The sequence below is a fragment of the Ambystoma mexicanum genome, chromosome 4q (genome assembly GCF_040938575.1).
Source record: "Ambystoma mexicanum isolate Mex_15411 chromosome 4q, UKY_AmexF1_1, whole genome shotgun sequence".
NCBI classification, from domain to species: Eukaryota; Metazoa; Chordata; class Amphibia; order Caudata; family Ambystomatidae; genus Ambystoma; species Ambystoma mexicanum.
Genome location: NC_090928.1, coordinates 433,829,427 through 433,856,171, shown reverse-complemented (window position 1 = coordinate 433,856,171; position 26,745 = coordinate 433,829,427). Strand labels below are relative to the sequence as shown.

The 26,745-nt window shown below is 34.9% G+C and overlaps 12 non-coding genes across 12 annotated transcripts; all 12 read right to left on the bottom strand.

The window, feature by feature from the left end:
- Positions 1–3,462: 3,462 nt before the first annotated feature.
- TRNAC-GCA (transfer RNA cysteine (anticodon GCA)) lies at positions 3,463–3,534 on the bottom strand. The gene has a single exon. It is a non-coding gene; the product is annotated as a tRNA-Cys (tRNA).
- A 4,619-nt stretch (positions 3,535–8,153) lies between these two features.
- On the bottom strand, positions 8,154–8,225 carry TRNAC-GCA (transfer RNA cysteine (anticodon GCA)). The gene has a single exon. It is a non-coding gene; the product is annotated as a tRNA-Cys (tRNA).
- Positions 8,226–10,058: 1,833 nt separating this feature from the next.
- On the bottom strand, positions 10,059–10,130 carry TRNAC-GCA (transfer RNA cysteine (anticodon GCA)). Its single transcript has one exon. It is a non-coding gene; the product is annotated as a tRNA-Cys (tRNA).
- An 882-nt stretch (positions 10,131–11,012) lies between these two features.
- On the bottom strand, positions 11,013–11,084 carry TRNAC-GCA (transfer RNA cysteine (anticodon GCA)). Its single transcript has one exon. It is a non-coding gene; the product is annotated as a tRNA-Cys (tRNA).
- A 1,834-nt stretch (positions 11,085–12,918) lies between these two features.
- TRNAC-GCA (transfer RNA cysteine (anticodon GCA)) lies at positions 12,919–12,990 on the bottom strand. Its single transcript has one exon. It is a non-coding gene; the product is annotated as a tRNA-Cys (tRNA).
- Positions 12,991–13,871: 881 nt separating this feature from the next.
- TRNAC-GCA (transfer RNA cysteine (anticodon GCA)) lies at positions 13,872–13,943 on the bottom strand. Its single transcript has one exon. It is a non-coding gene; the product is annotated as a tRNA-Cys (tRNA).
- A 2,791-nt stretch (positions 13,944–16,734) lies between these two features.
- TRNAC-GCA (transfer RNA cysteine (anticodon GCA)) lies at positions 16,735–16,806 on the bottom strand. Its single transcript has one exon. It is a non-coding gene; the product is annotated as a tRNA-Cys (tRNA).
- A 1,838-nt stretch (positions 16,807–18,644) lies between these two features.
- On the bottom strand, positions 18,645–18,716 carry TRNAC-GCA (transfer RNA cysteine (anticodon GCA)). Its single transcript has one exon. It is a non-coding gene; the product is annotated as a tRNA-Cys (tRNA).
- An 869-nt stretch (positions 18,717–19,585) lies between these two features.
- On the bottom strand, positions 19,586–19,657 carry TRNAC-GCA (transfer RNA cysteine (anticodon GCA)). The gene has a single exon. It is a non-coding gene; the product is annotated as a tRNA-Cys (tRNA).
- An 880-nt stretch (positions 19,658–20,537) lies between these two features.
- Positions 20,538–20,609, bottom strand: TRNAC-GCA (transfer RNA cysteine (anticodon GCA)). Its single transcript has one exon. It is a non-coding gene; the product is annotated as a tRNA-Cys (tRNA).
- Positions 20,610–21,490: 881 nt separating this feature from the next.
- On the bottom strand, positions 21,491–21,562 carry TRNAC-GCA (transfer RNA cysteine (anticodon GCA)). The gene has a single exon. It is a non-coding gene; the product is annotated as a tRNA-Cys (tRNA).
- Positions 21,563–26,257: 4,695 nt separating this feature from the next.
- Positions 26,258–26,329, bottom strand: TRNAC-GCA (transfer RNA cysteine (anticodon GCA)). The gene has a single exon. It is a non-coding gene; the product is annotated as a tRNA-Cys (tRNA).
- Positions 26,330–26,745: the final 416 nt, after the last annotated feature.

Below are 26,745 nucleotides of genomic sequence, written 5' to 3'. Positions count from 1 at the left end.
ACTGCAGTTTGTTGATTTTGTGCTAAGAGTATAGTTAAACCCAATTGTTCACTGTTTTTTATATGAAATGATGTTATATCCTATTGTTTCTTACAGTGCATTGGGTTGAAAAACATTTTAACAGGATCTATTGACGAGGGTATATGGTTATGAAACAGGGACTTCTTGAACTGCACTCCTATGCTCTACCACTGAGTTAAACCCTTGAATGCTGAAAACTGCCCTTTTTTAAAAAGGTGATAGAGTGGGTAACTGTATGGAACTAGTAGAACTAATGACAACAGTGCACTTCTGGTCAGCTGTACAAATTAATACATTTCATTAAGGGCATATTATTGGTTTCCACCACAGTTTTATAACATTCATATGAGCTTCCAATGGACTATTTCAAACTGATAATATCACCAGTAGAACTTGGGTGAATGTAAAACACAGCTTGTATCATATGAAGAAATCCTAAACAGTTTCAAGGTGTTTACCCTATGTTTCAGGAGATGATCAGGAGTATTTCAAATGTAGAAATGTGTTGCTCATTATATAAAATGCTAAGATTGTAAATGTTTTTTTCAATTTATTTAATAAAAAAAATATTTCTACAGGTAAAACAGTTGAACAAGGAGGCCTCTTGATCTGCAGTATAATGCTCTACCACTGAGCTATACCCCTAGTTCTGAAAAGTTCACCTTTATTAATTCAGTAATATGTACAAAGTGCAAGCAACATGCAATCACCATCAAAGCAATGCATTTTCAGCCACCAAACCCTCCATTTAAGTATAAGGGGTACAAAAATGTCCTTTATCTGCCTTGGTAAAATACAGTGAGGTTTCCATTGCAAGAATTTATACATTTCGTATCACATGTAGATCTTGGAACATGGAAAAAAAAACGTTTGTCAAATGCACAAATTCTGCAAAACGTAACTGCTTCACTACTGCAGTTTGTTGATTTTGTGCTAAGAGTATAGTTAAACACAATTGTTCATTGTTTTTTATATGAAATGATGATATATATTCTATTGTTTCTTACAGTACATTGGGTTGAAAAACATTTTAACAGGATCTATTGACGAGGGTATATGGTTATGAAACAGGGACTTCTTGAACTGCACTCCTATGCTCTACCACTGAGTTAAACCCTTGAATGCTGAAAACTGCCCTTTTTTAAAAAGGTGATAGAGTGGGTAACTATATGGAACTAGTAGAACTAATGACAACAGTGCACTTCTGGTCAGCTGTACAAATTAATACATTTCATTAAGGGCATATTATTGGTTTCCACAACAGTTTTATAACATTCATATGAGCTTCCAATGGACTATTTCAAACTGATAATATCACCAGTAGAACTTGAGTGAATGTAAAACACAGCTTGTATCATATGAAGAAATCCTAAACAGTTTCATGGTGTTTACCCTATGTTTCAGGAGATGATCAGGAGTATTTCAAATGTAGAAATATGTTGCTCATTACATAGAATGCTAAGATTGTAAATGTTTTCTTCAATTTATTTAATAACACAAATATTTCTACAGGTAAAACAGTTGAACAAGGGGGCACCCAGATTTGAACTAGGGACCTCTTGAACTGCAGTCAAATGCTCTACCACTGAGCTATACCCCATGTTCTGCAAAGTTCACCTTTATTAAATCAGTAATATGTACAAAGTGCAAGCAACATGCAATCACCATCAAAGCAAAGCATTTTCAGCCACCAAAACCTCCTTATAAGTATATTGGGTGCGAAGGATGTCCTTTAACTGCCTTGGTAAAATACAGTGAGGTTTCCATTGCAAGAATTCATACATTTCGTATCACATGTAGATCTTGGAACATGGAAAAAAATCTTTTGTCAAATGCACAAATTCTGCAAAATGTAACTGCTTCACTACTGCAGTTTGTTGATTTTGTGCTAAGAGTATAGTTAAACACAATTGTTCATTGTTTTTTATATGAAATGATGATATATATTCTATTGTTTCTTACAGTACATTGGGTTGAAAAACATTTTAACAGGATCTATTGACGAGGGTATATGGTTATGAAACAGGGACTTCTTGAACTGCACTCCTATGCTCTACCACTGAGTTAAACCCTTGAATGCTGAAAACTGCCCTTTTTTAAAAAGGTGATAGAGTGGGTAACTATATGGAACTAGTAGAACTAATGACAACAGTGCACTTCTGGTCAGCTGTACAAATTAATACATTTCATTAAGGGCATATTATTGGTTTCCACAACAGTTTTATAACATTCATATGAGCTTCCAATGGACTATTTCAAACTGATAATATCACCAGTAGAACTTGAGTGAATGTAAAACACAGCTTGTATCATATGAAGAAATCCTAAACAGTTTCATGGTGTTTACCCTATGTTTCAGGAGATGATCAGGAGTATTTCAAATGTAGAAATATGTTGCTCATTACATAGAATGCTAAGATTGTAAATGTTTTCTTCAATTTATTTAATAACACAAATATTTCTACAGGTAAAACAGTTGAACAAGGGGGCACCCAGATTTGAACTAGGGACCTCTTGAACTGCAGTCAAATGCTCTACCACTGAGCTATACCCCATGTTCTGCAAAGTTCACCTTTATTAAATCAGTAATATGTACAAAGTGCAAGCAACATGCAATCACCATCAAAGCAAAGCATTTTCAGCCACCAAAACCTCCTTATAAGTATATTGGGTGCGAAGGATGTCCTTTAACTGCCTTGGTAAAATACAGTGAGGTTTCCATTGCAAGAATTCATACATTTCGTATCACATGTAGATCTTGGAACATGGAAAAAAATCTTTTGTCAAATGCACAAATTCTGCAAAATGTAACTGCTTCTCTACTGCAGTTTGTTGATTTTGTGCTAAGAGCATAGTTAAACCCAATTGTTCATTGTTTTGTATATGAAATGATGATATATCCTATTGTTTCTTACAGTGCATTGGGTTGAAAAACATTTTAACAGGATCTATTGACGACGGTATATGGTTATGAAACAGGGACTTCTTGAACTGCACTCCTATGCTCTACCACTGAGATAAACCCTTGAATGCTGAAAACTGACCTTTTTTTAAAAAGGTGATAGAGTGGGTAACTGTATGGAACTTGTAGAACTAATGACATCAGTGCACTTCTGGTCAGCTGTACAAATTAATACATTTCATTAAGGGCATATTATTGGTTTCCACCACAGTTTTATAACATTCATGTGAGCTTCCAATGGACTATTTCAAACTGATAATATCACCAGTAGAACTTGGGTGAATGTAAATCACAGCTTGTATCATATGAAGAAATCCTAAACAGTTTCAAGGTGTTTACCCTATGTTTCGTTTCAGGAGATGATCAGGAGTATTTCAAATGTAGAAATGTGTTGCTCATTATATAAAATGCTAAGATTGTAAATGTTTTCTTCAATTTATTTAATAAAAAAATATTTCTACAGGTAAAACAGCTGAACAAGGGGGCACCCAGATTTGAACTAGGGACCTCTTGATCTGCAGTCAAATGCTCTACCACTGAGCTATACCCACAGTTCTGAAAAATTCACCTTTATTAATTCAGTAATATGTACAAAGTGCAAGCAACATGCAATCACCATCAAAGCAAAGCATTTTCAGCCACCAAAACCTCCTTATAAGTATATGGGGTGCGAAGGATGTCCTTTATCTGCCTTGGTAAAATACAGTGAGGTTTCCATTGCAAGAATTCATACATTTCGTATCACATGTAGATCTTGGAACATGGAAAAAAAATCTTTTGTCAAATGCACAAATTCTGCATAATGTAACTGCTTCTCTACTGCAGTTTGTTGATTTTGTGCTAAGAGCATAGTTAAACCCAATTGTTCATTGTTTTGTATATTAAATGATATCTTATTGTTTCTTACAGAGCATTGGGTTGAAAAACATTTTAACAGGATCTATTGAAGAGGGTATATGGTTATGAAACAGGGACTTCTTGAACTGCATTCCTATGCTCTACCACTGAGTTAAACCCTTGAATGCTGAAAACTGCTCTTTTTTTAAAAAGGTGATAGAGTGGGTGACTGTATGGAACTTGTAGAACTAATGACATCAGTGCACTTCTGGTCAGCTGTACAAATTAATCCATTTCATTAAGGGCATATTATTGGTTTCCACCACAGTTTTATAACATTCATATGAGCTTCCAATTGACTATTTCAAACTGATAATATCACCAGTAGAACTTGGGTGAATGTAAAATACAGCTTGTATCATATGAAGAAATCCTAAACAGTTTCATGGTGTTTACCCTATGTTTCAGGAGATGATCAGGAGTATTTCAAATGTAGAAATGTGTTGCTCATTACATAAAATGCTAACATTGTAAATGTTTTCTTCAATTTATGTATTACAAAAACATTTCTACAGGTAAAACAGTTGAACAAGGGGCACACAGATTTGAACTAGGGACCTCTTGATCTGCACTCAAATGCTCTACCACTGAGCTATACCCACAGTTCTGAAAAGTTCAACTTTATTAATTCAGTAATATGTACAAAGTGCAAGCAACATGCAATCACCATCAAAGCAATGCATTTTCAGCCACCAAACCCTCCTTATAAGTATAAGGGGTACAAAAATGTCCTTTATCTGCCTTGGTAAAATACAGTGAGGTTTCCATTGCAAGAATTTATACATTTCGTATCACATGTAGATCTTGGAACATGGAAAAAAATCTTTTGTCAAATGCACTAATTCTGCAAAATGTAACTGCTTCTCTACTGCAGTTTGTTGATTTTGTGCTAAGAGTATAGTTAAACCCAATTGTTCATTGTTTTTTATATGAAATGATGATATATCCTATTGTTTCTTACAGTGCATTGGGTTGAAAAACATTTTAACAGGATCTATTGAAGAGGGTATATGGTTATGAAACAGGGACTTCTTGAACTGCATTCCTATGCTCTACCACTGAGTTACACCCTTGAATGCTGAAAACTGCTCTTTTTTAAAAAGGTGATAGAGTGGGTGACTGTATGGAACTTGTAGAACTAATGACATCAGTGCACTTCTGGTCAGCTGTACAAATTAATACAGTTCATTAAGGGCATATTATTGGTTTCCACCACAGTTTTATAACATTCATATGAGCTTCCAATTGACTATTTTAAACTGATAATATCACCAGTAGAACTTGGGTGAATGTAAAATACAGCTTGTATCATATGAAGAAATCCTAAACAGTTTCATGGTGTTTACCCTATGTTTCAGGAGATGATCAGGAGTATTTCAAATGTAGAAATGTGTTGCTCATTACATAAAATGCTAACATTGTAAATGTTTTCTTCAATTTATGTATTACAAAAACATTTCTACAGGTAAAACAGTTGAACAAGGGGCACACAGATTTGAACTAGGGACCTCTTGATCTGCACTCAAATGCTCTACCACTGAGCTATACCCACAGTTCTGAAAATTTCAACTTTATTAATTCAGTAATATGTACAAAGTGCAAGCAACATGCAATCACCATCAAAGCAATGCATTTTCAGCCACCAAACCCTCCTCATAAGTATAAGGGGTACAAAAATGTCCTTTATCTGCCTTGGTAAAATACAGTGAGGTTTCCATTGCAAGAATTTATACATTTCGTATCACATGTAGATCTTGGAACATGGAAAAAAATCTTTTGTCAAATGCACTAATTCTGCAAAATGTAACTGCTTCTCTACTGCAGTTTGTTGATTTTGTGCTAAGAGTATAGTTAAACCCAATTGTTCATTGTTTTTTATATGAAATGATGATATATCCTATTGTTTCTTACAGTGCATAGGGTTGAAAAACATTTTTAACAGGATCTATTGACGAGGGTATATGGTTTTGAAACAGGGACTTCTTGAACTGCACTCCTATGCACTACCACTGAGTTAAACCCTTGAATGCTGAAAACTGACCTTTTTTAAAAAAGGTGATAGAGTGGGTAACTGTATGGAACTTGTAGAACTAATGACATCAGTGCACTTCTGGTCAGCTGTACAAATTAATACATTTCATTAAGGGCATATTATTGGTTTCCACCACAGTTTTATAACATTCATATGAGCTTCCAATTGACTATTTCAAACTGATAATATCACCAGTAGAACTTGGGTGAATGTAAAATACAGCTTGTATCATATGAAGAAATCCTAAACAGTTTCATGGTGTTTACCCTATGTTTCAGGAGATGATCAGGAGTATTTCAAATGTAGAAATGTGTTGCTCATTACATAAAATGCTAACATTGTAAATGTTTTCTTCAATTTATTTAATACAAAAAAATGTCTACAGGTAAAACAGTTGAACAAGGGACACGCAGATTTGAACTAGGGACCTCTTGATCTGCACTCAAATGCTCTACCACTGAGATATATCCCCAGTTTTAAAAAGTTCACCATTATTAATTCAGTAATATGTACAAAGTGCAAGCAACATGCAATCACCATCAAAGCAATGCATTTTCAGCCACCAAACCCTCCTTATAAGTATAAGGGGTACCAAAATGTCCTTTATCTGCCTTGGTAAAATACAGTGAGGTTTCCATTGCAAGAATTTATACATTTCGTATCACATGTAGATCTTGGAACATGGAAAAAAAACGTTTGTCAAATGCACAAATTCTGCAAAACGTAACTGCTTCTCTACTGCAGTTTGTTGATTGTGTGCTAAGAGTATAGTTAAACACAATTGTTCATTGTTTTTTATATGAAATGATGATATATCCTATTGTTTCTTACAGTGCATTGGGTTGAAAAACATTTTAACAGGATCTATTGACGAGGGTATATGGTTATGAAACAGGGACTTCTTGAACTGCTCTCCTATGCTCTACCACTGAGTTAAACCCTTGAATGCTGAAAACTGCCCTTTTTGAAAAAGGTGTTAGAGTGGGTGACTGTATGGAACTTGTAGAACTAATGACATCAGTGCACTTCTGATCAGCTGTACAAATTAATACATTTCATTAAGGGCATATTATTGGTTTCCACCACAGTTTTATAACATTCATATGAGCATCCAATTGACCATTTCAAACTGATAATATCACCAGTAGAACTTGGGTGAATGTAAAACACAGCTTGTATCATATGAAGAAATCCTAAACAGTTTCATGGTGTTTACCCTATGTTTCAGGAGATGATCAGGAGTATTTCAAATGTAGAAATGTGTTGCTCATTACATAAAATGCTAACATTGTAAATGTTTTCTTCAATTTATTTAATAAAAAAACATTTCAAATGCTCTACCACTGAGCTATACCCCCAGTTCTGAAAAAAGTTCACCTTTATTAATTCAGTAATATGTATAAAGTGCAAGCAACATGCAATCACCATCAAAGCAATGCATTTTCAGCCACCAAACCCTTCTTTTAAGTATAAGGGGTACAAAAATGTCCTTTATCTGCCTTGGTAAAATACAGTGAGGTTTCCATTGCAAGAATTCATACATTTCGTATCACATGTAGATCTTGGAACATGAAAAAAAAACGTTTGTCAAATGCACAAATTCTGCAAAACGTAACTGCTTCTCTACTGCAGTTTGTTGATTTTGTGCTAAGAGTATAGTTAAACCCAATTGTTCATTGTTTTTTTATATGAAATGATGATATATCCTATTGTTTCTTACAGTGCATTGGGTTGAAAAACATTTTAACAGGATCTATTGAAGAGGGTATATGGTTATGAAACAGGGACTTCTTGAACTGCACTCCTATGCTTTACCACTGAGTTAAACCCTTGAATGCTGAAAACTGCCCTTTTTTAAAAAGGTGATAGAGTGGGTAACTGTATGGAACTTGTAGAACTAATGACATCAGTGCACTTCTGGTCAGCTGTACAAATTAATACAGTTCATTAAGGGCATATTATTGGTTTCCACCACAGTTTTATACCATTCATATGAGCTTCCAATGGACTATTTCAAACTTATAATATCACCAGTTGAACTTGGGTGAATGTAAAACACAACTTGTATCATACGAAGAAATCCTAAACAATTTCAAGGTGTTTACCCTATGTTTCAGGAGATGATCAGGAGTATTTCAAATGTAGAAAGGTGTTGCTCATTATGTAAAATGCTAAGATTGTAAATGTTTTCTTCAATTTATTTAATACAAAAAATATTTCTACAGGTAAAACAGTTGAACAAGGGGGCACCCAGATTTGAACTAGGGACCTCTTGATCTGCAGTCAAATGTTCTACCACTGAGCTATACCCCCAGTTCTGAAAAGTTCACCTTTATTAATTCAGTAATATGTACAAAGTGCAAGCAACATGCAATCACCATCAAAGCAAAGCATTTTCAGCCACCAAACCCTCCTTATAAGTATATGGGGTGCGAAGGATGTCCTTTATCTGCCTTGGTAAAATACAGTGAGGTTTCCATTGCAAGAATTCATACATTTCGTATCACATGTAGATCTTGGAAGATGGAAAAAAAATATTTTGTCAAATGCACAAATTCTGAAAAATGTAGCTGCTTCTCTACTGCAGTTTGTTGATTTTGTGCTAAGAGTATAGTTTAACCCAATTGTTCATTGTTTTTTATATGAAATGATGATATATCCTATTGTTTCTTACAGTGCATTGGGTTGAAAAACGTTTTAACAGGATCTATTGATGAGGGTATATGGTTATGAAACAGGGACTTCTTGAACTGCACTCCTATGCTCTACCACTGAGTTAAACCCTTGAATGCTGAAAACTGCCCTTTTTGAAAAAGGTGTTAGAGTGGGTGACTGTATGGAACTTGTAGAACTAATGACATCAGTGCACATCTGATCAGCTGTACAAATTAATACATTTCATTAAGTGCATATTATTGGTTTCCACCACAGTTTTATAACATTCATATGAGCTTCCAATTGACCATTTCAAACTGATAATATCACCAGTAGAACTTGGGTGAATGTAAAACACAGCTTGTATCATATGAAGAAATCCTAAACAGTTTCATGGTGTTTACCCTATGTTTCAGGAGATGATCAGGAGTATTTCAAATGTAGAAATGTGTTGCTCATTACATAAAATGCTAACATTGTAAATGTTTTCTTTAATTTATTTAATAAAAAACATTTCTACAGGTAAAACAGTTGAACAAGGGGCACCCAGATTTAAACTAGAAACCTCTTGATCTGCATTCAAATGCTCTACCACTGAGCTATACCCCCAGTTCTGAAAAAAGTTCACCTTTATTAATTCAGTAATATGTATAAAGTGCATGCAACATGCAATCACCATCAAAGCAATGCATTTTCAGCCACCAAACCCTCCTTTTAAGTATAAGGGGTACAAACATGTCCTTTATCTGCCTTGGTAAAATACAGTGAGGTTTCCATTGCAAGAATTCATACATTTCGTATCACATGTAGATCTTGGAACATGGAAAAAAAACATTTGTCAAATGCACAAATTCTGCAAAACGTAACTGCTTCTCTACTGCTTTTTGTTGATTTTGTACTAAGAGTATAGTTAAACCCAATTGTTCATTGTTTTTTATATGAAATGATGATATATCCTCTTGTTTCTTACAGTGCATTGGGTTGAAAAACATTTTAACAGGATCTATTGAAGAGGGTATATGGTTATGAAACAGGGACTTCTTGAACTGCACTCCTATGCTTTACCACTGAGTTAAACCCTTGAATGCTGAAAACTGCCCTTTTTTAAAAAGGTGATAGAGTGGGTAACTGTATGGAACTTGTAGAACTAATGACATCAGTGCACTTCTGGTCAGCTGTACAAATTAATACAGTTCATTAAGGGCATATTATTGGTTTCCACCACAGTTTTATACCATTCATATGAGCTTCCAATGGACTATTTCAAACTTATAATATCACCAGTAGAACTTGGGTGAATGTAAAACACAACTTGTATCATATGAAGAAATCCTAAACAGTTTCAAGGTGTTTACCCTATGTTTCAGGAGATGATCAGGAGTATTGCAAATGTAGAAAGGTGTTGCTCATTATATGAAATGCTAAGATTGTAAATGTTTTCTTCAATTTATTTAATAAAAAAAATATTTCTACAGGTAAAACAGTTGAACAAGGGGGCACCCAGATTTGAACTAGGGACCTCTTGATCTGCAGTCAAATGCTCTACCACTGAGCTATACCCCCAGTTCTGAAAAGTTCACCTTTATTAATTCAGTAATATGTACAAAGTGCAAGCAACATGCAATCACCATCAAAGCAAAGCATTTTCAGCCACCAAACCCTCCTTATAAGTATATGGGGTGCGAAGGATGTCCTTTATCTGCCTTGGTAAAATACAGTGAGGTTTCCATTGCAAGAATTCATACATTTCGTATCACATGTAGATCTTGGAACATGGAAAAAAAATCTTTTGTCAAATGCACAAATTCTGCAAAATGTAGCTGCTTCTCTACTGCAGTTTGTTGATTTTGTGCTAAGAGTATAGTTTAACCCAATTGTTCATTGTTTTTTATATGAAATGATGATATATCCTATTGTTTCTTACAGTGCATTGGGTTGAAAAACATTTTAACAGGATCTATTGATGAGGGTATATGGTTATGAAACAGGGACTTCTTGAACTGCACTCCTATGCTCTACCACTGAGTTAAACCCTTGAATGCTAAAAACTGCCCTTTTTGAAAAAGGTGTTAGAGTGGGTGACTGTATCGAACTTGTAGAACTAATGACATCAGTGCACTTCTGATCAGCTGTACAAATTAATACATTTCATTAAGTGCATATTATTGGTTTCCACCACAGTTTTATAACATTCATATGAGCTTCCAATTGACCATTTCAAACCGATAATATCACCAGTAGAACTTGGGTGAATGTAAAACACAGCTTGTATCATATGAAGAAATCCTAAACAGTTTCATGGTGTTTTCCCTATGTTTCAGGAGATGATCAGGAGTATTTCAAATGTAGAAATGTGTTGCTCATTACATAAAATGCTAACATTGTAAATGTTTTCTTCAATTTATTTAATAAAAAAAATATTTCTACAGGTAAAACAGTTGAACAAGGGGGCACCCAGATTTGAACTAGGGACCTCTTGAACTGCAGTCAAATGCTCTACCACTGAGCTATACCCCCAGTTCTGAAAAGTTCACCTTTATTAATTCAGTAATATGTACAAAGTGCAAGCAACATGCAATCACCATCAAAGCAAAGCATTTTCAGCCACCAAAACCTCCTTATAAGTATATGGGGTGCGAAGGATGTCCTTTATCTGCCTTGGTAAAATACAGTGAGGTTTCCATTGCAAGAATTCATACATTTCGTATCACATGTAGATCTTGGAACATGGAAAAAAATCTTTTGTCAAATGCACAAATTCTGCAAAATGTAACTGCTTCTCTACTGCAGTTTGTTGATTTTGTGCTAAGAGCATAGTTAAACCCAATTGTTCATTGTTTTGTATATGAAATGATGATATATCTTATTGTTTCTTACAGTGCATTGGGTTGAAAAACATTTTAACAGGATCTATTGAAGAGGGCATATGGTTATGAAACAGGGACTTCTTGAACTGCATTCCTATGCTCTACCACTGAGTTAAACCCTTGAATGCTGAAAACTGCTCTTTTTTAAAAAGGTGATAGAGTGGGTGACTGTATGGAACTTGTAGAACTAATGACATCAGTGCACTTCTGGTCAGCTGTACAAATTAATACAGTTCATTAGGGGCATATTATTGGTTTCCACCACAGTTTTATAACATTCATATGAGCTTCCAATGGACTATTTCAAACTGATAATATCACAAGTAGAACTTGGGTGAATGTAAAACACAGCTTGTATCATATGAAGAAATCCTAAACAGTTTCATGGTGTTTACCCTATGTTTCAGGCGATGATCAGGAGTATTTCAAATGTAGAAATATGTTGCTCATTACATAGAATGCTAAGATTGTAAATGTTTTCTGCAATTTATTTAATAAAAAAATATTTCTACAGGTAAAACAGTTGAACAAGGGGGCACCCAGATTTTAACTAGGGATCTCTTGATCTGCAGTCAAATGCTCTACCACTGACCTATACCCCCAGTTCTGCAAAGTTCACCTTTATTAATTCAGTAATATGTACAAAGTGCAAGCAACATGCAATCACCATCAAAGCAAAGCATGTTCAGCCACCAAAACCTCCTTATAAGTATATGGGGTGTAAAGGATGTCCTTTATCTGCCTTGGTAAAATACAGTGAGGTTTCCATTGCAAGAATTCATACATTTCGTATCACATGTAGATCTTGGAACATGGAAAAAAAACGTTTGTCAAATGCACAAATTCTGCAAAACGTAACTGCTTCTCTACTGCAGTTTGTTGATTTTGTGCTAAGAGTATAGTTAAACCCAATTGTTCATTGTTTTTTATATGAAATGATGATATATCCTATTGTTTCTTACAGTGCATTGGGTTGAAAAACATTTTAACAGGATCTATTGATGAGGGTTTATGGTTATGAAACAGGGACTTCTTGAACTACACTCCTATGCTCTACCACTGAGTTAAACCCTTGAATGCTGAAAACTACCCTTTTTCTAAAAAGGTGATAGAGTGGGTAACTGTATGGAACTTGTAGAACTAATGACATCAGTGCACTTCTGGTCAGCTGTACAAATTAATCAATTTCATTAAGGGCATATTATTGGTTTCCACCACAGTTTTATAACATTCATGTGAGCTTCCAATGGACTATTTCAAACTGATAATATCACCAGTAGAACTTGGGTGAATGTCAAACACAGCTTGTATCATATGAAGAAACCCTAAACAGTTTCAAGGTGTTTACCCTATGTTTCAGGAGATGATCAGGAGTATTTCAAATGTAGAAATGTGTTGCTCATTATATAAAATGCTAAGATTGTAAATGTTTTCTTGAATTTATTTAATAAAAAAAATATTTCTACAGGTAAAACAGTTGAACAAGGGGGCACCCAGATTTGAACTAGGGACCTCTTGAACTGCAGTCAAATGCTCTACCACTGAGCTATACCCCCAGTTCGGAAAAGTTCACCTTTATTAATTCAGTAATATGTACAAAGTGCAAGCAACATGCAATCACCATCAAAGCAAAGCATTTTCAGCAACCAAAACCTCCTTATAAGTATATGGGGTGTGAAGGATGTCCTTTATCTGCCTTGGTAAAATACAGTGAGGTTTCCATTGCAAGAATTCATACATTTCGTATCACATGTAGATCTTGGAACATGGAAAAAAAATCTTTTGTCAAATGCACAAATTCTGCAAAATGTAACTGCTTCTCTACTGCAGTTTGTTGATTTTGTGCTAAGAGCATAGTTAAACCCAATTGTTCATTGTTTTGTATATGAAATGATGATATATCTTATTGTTTCTTACAGTGCATTGGGTTGAAAAACATTTTAACAGGATCTATTGAAGAGGGTATATGGTTATGAAACAGGGACTTCTTGAACTGCATTCCTATGCTCTACCACTGAGTTAAACCCTTGAATGCTGAAAACTGCTATTTTTTAAAAAGGTGATAGAGTGGGTGACTGTATGGAACTTGTAGAACTAATGACATCAGTGCACTTCTGGTCAGCTGTACAAATTAATACAGTTCATTAAGGGCATATTATTGATTTCCACCACAGTTTTATAACATTCATATGAGCTTTCAATGGACTATTTCAAACTGATAATATCACCAGTAGAACTTGGGTGAATGTAAAGCACAGCTTGTATCATATGAAGAAATCCTAAACAGTTTCATGGTGTTTACTCTATGTTTCAGGAGATGATCAGGAGCATTTCAAATGTAGAAATATGTTGCTCATTACATAGAATGCTAAGATTGTAAATGTTTTCTTCAATTTATTTAATAAAAAAATATTTCTACAGGTAAAACAGTTGAAAAAGGGGGCACCCAGATTTGAACTAGGGACCTCTTGATCTGCAGTCAAATGCTCTACCACTGAGCTATACCCCCAGTTCTGAAAAGTTCACCTTTATTAATTCAGTAATATGTACAAAGTGCAAGCAACATGTAATCACCATCAAAGCAAAGCATTTTCAGCCACCAAAACTTCCTTATAAGTATATGGGGTGCAAAGGATGTCTTTTATCTGCCTTGGAAAATACAGTGAGGTTTCCATTGAAAGAATTCATACATTTCGTATCACATGTAGATCTTGGAACATGGAAAAAAAACGTTTGTCAAATGCACAAATTCTGCAAAACATAACTGCTTCTCTACTGCAGTTTGTTGATTTTGTGCTAAGAGTATAGTTAAACCCAATTGTTCATTGTTTTTTTTTATATGAAAGGATGATATATCCTATTGTTTCTTACAGTGCATTGGGTTGAAAAACATTTTAACAGGATCTATTGATGAGGGTATATGGTTATGAAACAGGGACTTCTTGAACTGCACTCCTATGCTCTACCACTGAGTTAAACCCTTGAATGCTGAAAACTGCCCTTTTTCTAAAAAGGTGATAGAGTGGGTAACTGTATGGAACTTGTAGAACTAATGACATCAGTGCACTTCTGGTCAGCTGTACAAATTAATACATTTCATTAACGGCATATTATTGGTTTCCACCACAGTTTTATAACATTCATGTGAGCTTCTAATGGACTATTTCAAACTGATAATATCACCAGTAGAACTTGGGTGAATGTCAAACACAGCTTGTATCATATGAAGAAATCCTAAACAGTTTCAAGGCGTTTACCCTATGTTTCAGGAGATGATCAGGAGTATTTCAAATGTAGAAATGTGTTGCTCATTATATAAAATGCTAAGATTGTAAATGTTTTCTTCAATTTATTTAATAAAAAAAATATTTCTAAAGGTAAAACAGTCGAACAAGGGGGCACCCAGATTTGAACTAGGGACCTCTTGATCTGCAGTCTAATGCTCTACCACTGAGCTATACCCCTAGTTCTGAACAGTTCATCTTTATTAATTCAGTAATATGTACAAAGTGCAAGCAACATGCAATCACCATCAAAGCAAAGCGTTTTCAGCCACCAAACCCTCCTTATAAGTATATGGGGTGCGAAGGATGTCCTTTATCTGCCTTGGCAAAATACAGTGAGGTTTCCATTGCAAGAATTCATACATTTCGCATCACATGTAGCTCTTGGAACATGGAAAAAAAATCTTTTGTCAAACGCACTAATTCTGCAAAATGTAACGGCTTCTCTACTGCAGTTTGTAGATTTTGTGCTAAGAGCATAGTTAAACCCAATTGTTCATTGTTTTGTATATGAAATGATGATATATCTTATTGTTTCTTACAGTGCATTGGGTTGAAAAACATGTTAACAGGATCTATTGAAGAGGGTATATGGTTATGAAACAGGGACTTCTTGAACTGCATTCCTACGCTCTACCACTGAGTTAATCCCTTGAATGCTGAAAACTGCCCTTTTTTAAAAAGGTGATAGAGTGGGTGACTGTATGGAACTTGTAGAACTAATGACATCAGTGCACTTCTGGTCAGCTGTACAAATTAATACAGTTCATTAAGGGCATATTATTGGTTTCCACCACAGTTTTATAACATTCATATGAGCTTCCAATGGACTATTTCAAACTGATAATATCACCAGCAGAACTTGAGTGAATGTAAAACACAGCTTGTATCATATGAAGAAATCCTAAACAGTTTCATGGTGTTTACCCTATGTTTCAGGAGATGATCAGGAGTATTTCAAATGTAGAAATATGTTGCTCATTACATAGAATGCTAAGATTGTAAATGTTTTCTTCAATTTATTTAATAAAAAAATATTTCTACAGGTAAAACAGTTGAACAAGGGGGCACCCAGATTTGAACTAGGGATCTCTTGATCTGCAGTCAAATGCTCTACCACTGACCTATACCCCCAGTTCTGAAAAGTTCACCTTTATTAATTCAGTAATATGTACAAAGTGCAAGCAACATGCAATCACCATCAAAGCAAAGCATTTTCAGCCACCAAAACCTCCTTATAAGTATATGGGGTGCGAAGGATGTCCTTTATCTGCCTTGGTAAAATACAGTGAGGTTTCCATTGCAAGAATTCATACATTTCGTATCACATGTAGATCTTGGAACATGGAAAAAAAATCTTTTGTCTAATGCACAAATTCTGCAAAATGTAACTGCTTCTTTACTGCAGTTTGTTGATTTTGTGCTAATAGCATAGTTAAACCCAATTGTTCATTGTTTTTTTATATGAAATAATGATATATCCTATTGTTTCTTACAGTGCATTGGGTTGAAAAACATTTTAACAGGATCTATTGAAGAGGGTATATGGTTATGAAACAGGGACTTCTTGAACTGCATTCCTATGCTCTACCACTGATTTAAACCCTTGAATGCTGAAAACTGCTCTTTTTTAAAAAGGTGATAGAGTGGGTGACTGTATGGAACTTGTAGAACTAATGACTTCAGTGCAATTCTGGTCAGCTGTACAAATTAATACAGTTCATTAAGGGCATATTATTGGTTTCCACCACAGTTTTATACCATTCATATGAGCTTCCAATGGACTACTTCAGACTGATAATATCACCAGTAGAACTTAGGTGAATGTAAAACACAGCTTGTATCATATGAAGAAATCCTAAACAGTTTCATGGTGTTTACCCTATGTTTCAGGAGATGACCAGGAGCATTTCAAATGTAGAAATATGTTGCTCATTACATAGAATGCTAAGATTGTAAATGTTTTCTTCAATTTATTTAATAAAAAAATATTTCTACAGGTAAAACAGTTGAACAAGGGGGCACCCAGATTTGAACTAGGGACCTCTTGATCTGCAGTCATATGCTCTACCACTGAGCTATACCCCCAGTTCTGAAAAGTTCACCTTTATTAATTCAGTAATATGTACAAAGTGCAAGCAACATGTAATCACCATCAAAGCAAAGCATTTTCAGCCACCAAAACCTCCTTATAAGTATATGGGGTGCAAAGGATGTCCTTTATCTGCCTTGGTAAAATACAGTGAGGTTTCAATTGCAAGAATTCATACATTTCGTATCACATGTAGATCTTGGAACATGGAAAAAAAACGTTTGTCAAATGCACAAATTCTGAAAAACATAACTGCTTCTCTACTGCAGTTTGTTGATTTTGTGCTAAGAGTATAGTTAAACCCAATTGTTCATTGTTTTTTTATATGAAATAATGATATATCCTATTGTTTCTTACAGTGCATTGGGTTGAAAAACATTTTAACAGGATCTATTGATGAGGGTATATGGTTATGAAACAGGGACTTCTTGAACTGCACTCCTATGCTCTACCACTGAGTTAAACCCTTGAATGCTGAAAACTGCCCTTTTTCTAAAAAGGTGATAGAGTGGGTAACTGTATGGAACTTGTAGAACTAATGACATCAGTGCACTTCTGGTCAGCTGTACAAATTAATACAGTTCATTAAGGGCATATTATTGGTTTCCACCACAGTTTTATAACATTCATATGAGCTTCCAATGGACTATTTCAAACTGATAATATCACCAGTAGAACTTGAGTGAATGTAAAACACAGCTTGTATCATATGAAGAAATCCTAAACAGTTTCATGGTGTTTACCCTATGTTTCAGGAGATGATCAGGAGTATTTCAAATGTAGAAATATGTTGCTCATTACATAGAATGCTAAGATTGTAAATGTTTTCTTCAATTTATTTAATAAAAAAATATTTCTACAGGTAAAACAGTTGAACAAGGGGGCACCCAGATTTGAACGAGGGATCTCTTGATCTGCAGTCAAATGCTCTACCACTGACCTATACCCCCAGTTCTGAAAAGTTCACCTTTATTAATTCAGTAATATGTACAAAGTGCAAGCAACATGCAATCACCATCAAAGCAAAGCATTTTCAGCCACCAAAACCTCCTTATAAGTATATGGGGTGTAAAGGATGTCCTTTATCTGCCTTGGTAAAATACAGTGAGGTTTCCATTGCAAGAATTCATACATTTCGTATCACATGTAGATCTTGGAACATGGAAAAAAAAACGTTTGTCAAATGCACAAATTCTGCAAAACGTAACTGCTTCTCTACTGCAGTTTGTTGATTTTGTGCTAAGAGTATAGTTAAACCCAATTGTTCATTGTTTTTTTTATATGAAATAATGATATATCCTATTGTTTCTTACAGTGCATTGGGTTGAAAAACATTTTAACAGGATCTATTGATGAGGGTATATGGTTATGAAACAGGGACTTCTTGAACTGCATTCCTACGCTCTACCACTGAGTTAAACCCTTGAATGCTGAAAACTGCCCTTTTTTAAAAAGGTGATAGAGTGGGTGACTGTATGGAACTTGTAGAACTAATGACATCAGTGCACTTCTGGTCAGCTGTACAAATTAATCCATTTCATTAAGGGCATATTATTGGTTTCCACCACAGTTTTATAACATTCATGTGAGCTTCCAATGGACTATTTCAAACTGATAATATCACCAGTAGAACTTGGGTGAATGTCAAACACAGCTTGTATCATATGAAGAAATCCTAAACAGTTTCAAGGTGTTTACCCTATGTTTCAGGAGATGATCAGGAGTATTTCAAATGTAGAAATGTGTTGCTCAATATATAAAATGCTAAGATTGTAAATGTTTTCTTGAATTTATTTAATAAAAAAAATATTTCTACAGGTAAAACAGTTGAACAAGGGGGCACCCAGATTTGAACTAGGGACCTCTTGAACTGCAGTCAAATGCTCTACCACTGAGCTATACCCCCAGTTCTGAAAAGTCCACCTTTATTAATTCAGTAATATGTACAAAGTGCAAGCAACATGCAATCACCATCAAAGCAAAGCATTTTCAGCCACCAAAACCTCCTTATAAGTATATGGGGTGCGAAGGATGTCCTTTATCTGCCTTGGTAAAATACAGTGAGGTTTCCATTGCAAGAATTCATACATTTCGCATCACATGTAGCTCTGGGAACATGGAAAAAACATCTTTTGTCAAATGCACTAATTCTGCAAAATGTAACTGCTTCTCTACTGCAGTTTGTTGATTTTGTGCTAAGAGTATAGTTAAACCCAATTGTTCATTGTTTTTTATATGAAATGATGATATATCCTATTGTTTCTTACAGTGCATTGGGTTGAAAAACATTTTAACAGGATCTATTGATGAGGATTTATGGTTATGAAACAGGGACTTCTTGAACTGCACTCCTATGCTCTACCACTGAGTTAAACCCTTGAATGCTGGAAACTACCCTTTTTCTAAAAAGGTGATAGAGTGGGTAACTGTATGGAACTTGTAGAACTAATGACATCAGTGCACTTCTGGTCAGCTGTACAAATTAATACATTTCATTAAGGGCATATTATTGGTTTCCACCACAGTTTTATAACATTCATGTGAGCTTCAAACTGATAATATCACCAGTAGAACTTGGGTGAATGTCAAACACAGCTTGTATCATATGAAGAAATCCTAAACAGTTTCAAGGTGTTTACCCTATGTTTCAGGAGATGATCAGGAGTATTTTAAATGTAGAAATGTGTTGCTCATTATATAAAATGCTAAGATTGTAAATGTTTTCTTGAATTTATTTAATAAAAAAAATATTTATACAGGTAAAACAGTTGAACAAGGGGGCACCCAGATTTGAACTAGGGACCTCTTGAACTGCAGTCAAATGCTCTACCACTGAGCTATACCCCCAATTCTGAAAAGTTCACCTTTATTAATTCAGTAATATGTACAAAGTGCAAGCAACATGCAATCACCATCAAAGCAAAGCATTTTCAGCCACCAAAAACTCCTTATAAGTATATGGGGTGCGAAGGATGTCCTTTATCTGCCTTGGTAAAATACAGTGAGGTTTCCATTGCAGGAATTCATACATTTCGTATCACATGTAGATCTTGGAACATGGAAAAAAAATATTTTGTCAAATGCACAAATTCTGCAAAATGTAACTGCTTCTCTACTGCAGTTTGTTGATTTTGTGCTAAGAGCATAGTAAAACCCATTGTTCATTGTTTTGTATATGAAATGATGATATATCTTATTGTTTCTTACAGTGCATTGGGTTGAAAAACATTTTAACAGGATCTATTGAAGAGGGTATATGGTTATGAAACAGGGACTTCTTGAACTGCATTCCTATGCTCTACCACTGAGTTAAACCCTTGAATGCTGAAAACTGCTCTTTTTTAAAAAGGTGATAGAGTGGGTGACTGTATGGAACTTGTAGAACTAATGACATCAGTGCACTTCTGGTCAGCTGTACAAATTAATACAGTTCATTAAGGGCATATTATTGATTTCCACCACAGTTTTATAACATTCATATGAGCTTCCAATGGACTATTTCAAACTGATAATATCACCAGTAGAACTTGGGTGAATGTAAAACACAGCTTGTATCATATGAAGAAATCCTAAACAGTTTCATGGTGTTTACCCTATGTTTCAGGAGATGATCAGGAGCATTTCAAATGTAGAAATATGTTGCTCATTACATAGAATGCTAAGATTGTAAATGTTTTCTTCAATTTATTTAATAAAAAAATATTTCTACAGGTAAAACAGTTGAACAAGGGGGCACCCAGATTTGAACTAGTGACCTCTTGATCTGCAGTCAAATGCTCTACCACTGAGCTATACCCCCAGTTCTGTAAAGTTCACCTTTATTAATTCAGTAATATGTACAAAGTGCAAGCAACATGCAATCACCATCAAAGCAAAGCATTTTCAGCCACCAAAACCTCCTTATAAGTATATGGGGTGTAAAGGATGTCCTTTATCTGCCTTGGTAAAATACAGTGAGGTTTCCATTGCAAGAATTCGTACATTTCGTATCACATGTAGATATTGGAACATGGAAAAAAACGTTTGTCAAATGCACACATTCTGCAAAACATAACTGCTTCTCTACTGCAGTTTGTTGATTTTGTGCTAAGAGTATAGTTAAACCCAATTGTTCATTGTTTTTTATATGAAATGATGATATATCCTATTGTTTCTTACAGTGCATTGGGTTGAAAAACATTTTAACAGGATCTATTGATGAGGGTTTATGGTTATGAAACAGGGACTTCTTGAACTGCACTCCTATGCTCTACCACTGAGTTAAACCCTTGAATGCTGGAAACTACCCTTTTTCTAAAAAGGTGATAGCGTGGGTAACTGTATGGAACTTGTAGAACTAATGACATCAGTGCACTTCTGGTCAGCTGTACAAATTAATACATTTCATTAAGGGCATATTATTGGTTTCCACCACAGTTTTATAACATTCATGTGAGCTTCCAATGGACTATTTCAAACTGATAATATCACCAGTAGAACTTGGGTGAATGTCAAACACAGCTTGTATCATATGAAGAAATCCTAAACAGTTTCAAGGTGTTTACCCTATGTTTCAGGAGATGATCAGGAGTATTTCAAATGTAGAAATGTGTTGCTCATTATATAAAATGCTAAGATTGTAAATGTTTTCTTGAATATATATAATAAAAAAAATATTTATACAGGTAAAACAGTTGAACAAGGGGGCACCCAGATTTGAACTAGGGACCTCTTGAACTGCAGTCAAATGCTCTACCACTGAGCTATACCCCCAGTTCTGAAAAGTTCACCTTTATTAATTCAGTAATATGTACAAAGTGCAAGCAACATGCAATCACCATCAAAGCAAAGCATTTTCAGCCACCAAAACCTCCTTATAAGTATATGGGGTGCGAAGGATGTCCTTTATCTGCCTTGGTAAAATACAGTGAGGTTTCCATTGCAAGAATTCATACATTTCGTATCACATGTAGATCTTGGAACATGGAAAAAAAATCTTTTGTCAAATGCACAAATTCTGCAAAATGTAACTGCTTCTCTACTGCAGTTTGTTGATTTTGTGCTAAGAGCATAGTAAAACCCAATTGTTCATTGTTTTGTATATGAAATGATGATATATCTTATTGTTTCTTACAGTGCATTGGGTTGAAAAACATTTTAACAGGATCTATTGAAGAGGGTATATGGTTATGAAACAGGGACTTCTTGAACTGCATTCCTATGCTCTACCACTGAGTTAAACCCTTGAATGCTGAAAACTGCTCTTTTTTAAAAAGGTGATAGAGTGGGTGACTGTATGGAACTTGTAGAACTAATGACATCAGTGCACTTCTGGTCAGCTGTACACATTAATACAGTTCATTAAGGGCATATTATTGATTTCCACCACAGTTTTATAACATTCATATGAGCTTCCAATGGACTATTTCAAACTGATAATATCACCAGTAGAACTTGGGTGAATGTAAAACACAGCTTGTATCATATGAAGAAATCCTAAACAGTTTCATGGTGTTTACCCTATGTTTCAGGAGATGATCAGGAGCATTTCAAATGTAGAAATATGTTGCTCATTACATAGAATGCTAAGATTGTAAATGTTTTTTTCAATTTATTTAATAAAAAAATATTTCTACAGGTAAAACAGTTGAACAACGGGGCACCCAGATTTGAACTAGGGACCTCTTGATCTGCAGTCAAATGCTCTACCACTGAGCTATACCCCCAGTTCTGTAAAGTTCACCTTTATTAATTCAGTAATATGTACAAAGTGCAAGCAACATGTAATCACCATCAAAGCAAAGCATTTTCAGCCACCAAAACCTCCTTATAAGTATATGGGGTGCAAAGGATGTCCTTTATCTGCCTTGGTAAAATACAGTGAGGTTTCAATTGCAAGAATTCATACATTTCGTATCACATGTAGATCTTGGAACATGGAAAAAAAACGTTTGTCAAATGCACAAATTCTGAAAAACATAACTGCTTCTCTACTGCAGTTTGTTGATTTTGTGCTAAGAGTATAGTTAAACTCAATTGTTCATTGTTTTTTTATATGAAATAATGATATATCCTATTGTTTCTTACAGTGCATTGGGTTGAAAAACATTTTAACAGGATCTATTGATGAGGGTATATGGTTATGAAACAGGGACTTCTTGAACTGCACTCCTATGCTCTACCACTGAGTTAAACCCTTGAATGCTGAAAACTGCCCTTTTTCTAAAAAGGTGATAGAGTGGGTAACTGTATGGAACTTGTAGAACTAATGACATCAATGCACTTCTGGTCAGCTGTACAAATTAATACATTTAATTAAGGGCATATTATTGGTTTCCACCACAGTTTTATAACATTCATGTGAGCTTCCAATGGACTATTTCAAACTGATAATATCACCAGTAGAACTTGGGTGAATGTCAAACACAGCTTGTATCATATGAAGAAATCCTAAACAGTTTCAAGGTTTTTACCCTATGTTTCAGGAGATGATCAGGAGTATTTCAAATGTAGAAATGTGTTGCTCATTATATAAAATGCTAAGATTGTAAATGTTTTCTTCAATTTATTTAATAAAACATAAATTTCTACAGGTAAAACAGTTGAACAAGCGGGCACCCAGATTTGAACTAGGGACCTCTTGAACTGCAGTCAAATGCTCTACCACTGAGATATACCCGCAGTTCTGAATAGTTCACCTTTATTAATTCAGTAATATGTACAAAGTGCAAGCAACATGCAATCACCATCAAAGCAAAGCATTTTCAGCCACCAAAACCTCCTTATAAGTATATGGGGTGAGAAGGATGTCCTTTATCTGCCTTGGAAAAATACAGTGAGGTTTCCATTGCAAGAATTCATACATTTCGTATCACATGTAGATCTTGGAACATGGAAAAAAAATATTTTGTCAAATGCACAGATTCTGCAAAATGTAACTGCTTCTCTACTGCAGTTTGTTGATTTTGTGCTAAGAGCATAGTTAAACCCAATTGTTCATTGTTTTGTATATGAAATGATGATATATCTTATTGTTTCTTACAGTGCATTGGGTTGAAAAACATTTTAACAGGATCTATTGAAGAGGGTATATGGTTATGAAACAGGGACTTCTTGAACTGCATTCCTATGCTCTACCACTGAGTTAAACCCTTGAATGCTGAAAACTGCTCTTTTTTAAAAAGGTGATAGAGTGGGTGACTGTATGGAGCTTGTAGAACTAATGACATCAGTGCACTCCTGGTCAGCTGTACAAATTAATACAGTTCATTAAGGGCATATTATTGGTTTCCACCACAGTTTTATAACATTCATATGAGCTTCCAATGGACTATTTCAAACTGATAATATCACCAGTAGAACTTGGGTGAATGTAAAACACAGCTTGTATCATATGAAGAAATCCTAAACAGTTTCATGGTGTTTACCCTATGTTTCAGGAGATGATCAGGAGTATTTCAAATGTAGAAATATGTTGCTCATTACATAGAATGCTAAGATTGTAAATGTTTTCTTCAATTTATTTAATAAAAAAATATTTCTACAGGTAGAACAGTTGAACAAGGGGGCACCCAGATTTGAACTAGGTACTTCTTGATCTGCAGTCAAATGCTCTACCACTGAGCTATAGCCCCAGTTCTGAAAATTTCACCTTTATTAATTCAGTAATATGTACAAAGTGCAAGCAACATGCAATCACCATCAAAGCAAAGCATTTTCAGCCACCAAAACCTCCTTATAAGTATATGGGGTGTAAAGGATGTCCTTTATCTGCCTTGGTAAAATACAGTGAGGTTTCCATTGCAAGAATTCGTACATTTCGTATCACATGTAGATCTTGGAACATGGAAAAAAAACGTTTGTCAAATGCCAAATTCTGCAAAACATAACTGCTTCTCTACTGCAGTTTGTTGATTTTGTGCTAAGAGTATAGTTAAACCGAATTGTTCATTGTTTTTTATATGAAATGATGATATATCCTATTGTTTCTTACAGTGCATTGGGTTGAAAAACATTTTAACAGGATCTATTGATGAGGGTTTATGGTTATGAAACAGGGACTTCTTGAACTGCACTCCTATGCTCTACCACTGAGTTAAACCCTTGAATGCTGGAAACTACCCTTTTTCTAAAAAGGTGATAGAGTGGGTAACTGTATGGAACTTGTAGAACTAATGACATCAGTGCACTTCTGGTCAGCTGTACAACTTAATACATTTCATTAAGGGCATATTATTGGTTTCCACCACAGTTTTATAACATTCATGTGAGCTTCCAATGGACTATTTCAAACTGATAATATCACCAGTAGAACTTGGGTGAATGTCAAACACAGCTTGTATCATATGAAGAAATCCTAAACAGTTTCAAGGTGTTTACCCTATGTTTCAGGAGATGATCAGGAGTGTTTCAAATGTAGAAATGTGTTGCTCATTATATAAAATGCTAAGATTGTAAATGTTTTCTTGAATTTATTTAATAAAAAAAATATTTATACAGGTAAAACAGTTGAACAAGGGGGCACCCAGATTTGAACTAGGAACTTCTTGAACTGCAGTCAAATGCTCTACCACTGAGCTATACCCCCAGTTCTGAAAAGTTCACCTTTATTAATTCAGTAATATGTACAAAGTGCAAGCAACATGCAATCACCATCAAAGCAAAGCATTTTCAGCCACCAAAACCTCCTTATAAGTATATGGGGTGCGAAGGATGTCCTTTATCTGCCTTGGTAAAATACAGTGAGATTTCCATTGCAAGAATTCATACATTTCGTATCACATGTAGATCTTGGAACATGGAAAAAAAATCTTTTGTCAAATGCACAAATTCTGCAAAATGTAACTGCTTCTCTACTGCAGTTTGTTGATTTTGTGCTAAGAGCATAGTAAAACCCAATTGTTCATTGTTTTGTATATGAAATGATGATATATCTTATTGTTTCTTAAAGTGCATTGGGTTGAAAAACATTTTAACAGGATCTATTGAAGAGGGTATATGGTTATGAAACAGGGACTTCTTGAACTGCACTCCTATGCTCTACCACTGAGTTAAACCCTTGAATGCTGAAAACTGCTCTTTTTTAAAAAGGTGATAGAGTGGGTGACTGTATGGAACTTGTAGAACTAATGACATCAGTGCACTTCTGGTCAGCTGTACAAATTAATACAGTTCATTAAGGGCATATTATTGATTTCCACCACAGTTTTATAACATTCATATGAGCTTCCAATGGACTATTTCAAACTGATAATATCACCAGTAGAACTTGGGTGAATGTGAAACACAGCTTGTCTCATATGAAGAAATCCTAAACAGTTTCATGGTGTTTACCCTATGTTTCAGGAGATGATCAGGAGCATTTCAAATGTAGAAATATGTTGCTCATTACATAGAATGCTAAGATTGTAAATGTTTTCTTCAATTTATGTAATAAAAAAATATTTCTACAGGTAAAACAGTTGAACAAGGGGGCACCCAGATTTGAACTAGGGACCTCTTGATCTGCAGTCAAATGCTCTACCACTGAGCTATACCCCCAGTTCTGTAAAATTCACCTTTATTAATTCAGTAATATGTACAAAGTGCAAGCAACATGTAATCACCATCAAAGCAAAGCATTTACAGCCACCAAAACCTCCTTATAAGTATATGGGGTGCAAAGGATGTCCTTTATCTGCCTTGGTAAAATACAGTGAGGTTTCAATTGCAAGAATTCATACATTTCGTATCACATGTAGATCTTGGAACATGGAAAAAAAACGTTTGTCAAATGCACAAATTCTGAAAAACATAACTGCTTCTCTACTGCAGTTTGTTGATTTTGTGCTAAGAGTATAGTTAAACCCAATTGTTCATTGTTTTTTTTATATGAAATAATGATATATCCTATTGTTTCTTACAGTGCATTGGGTTGAAAAACATTTTAACAGGATCTATTGATGAGGGTATATGGT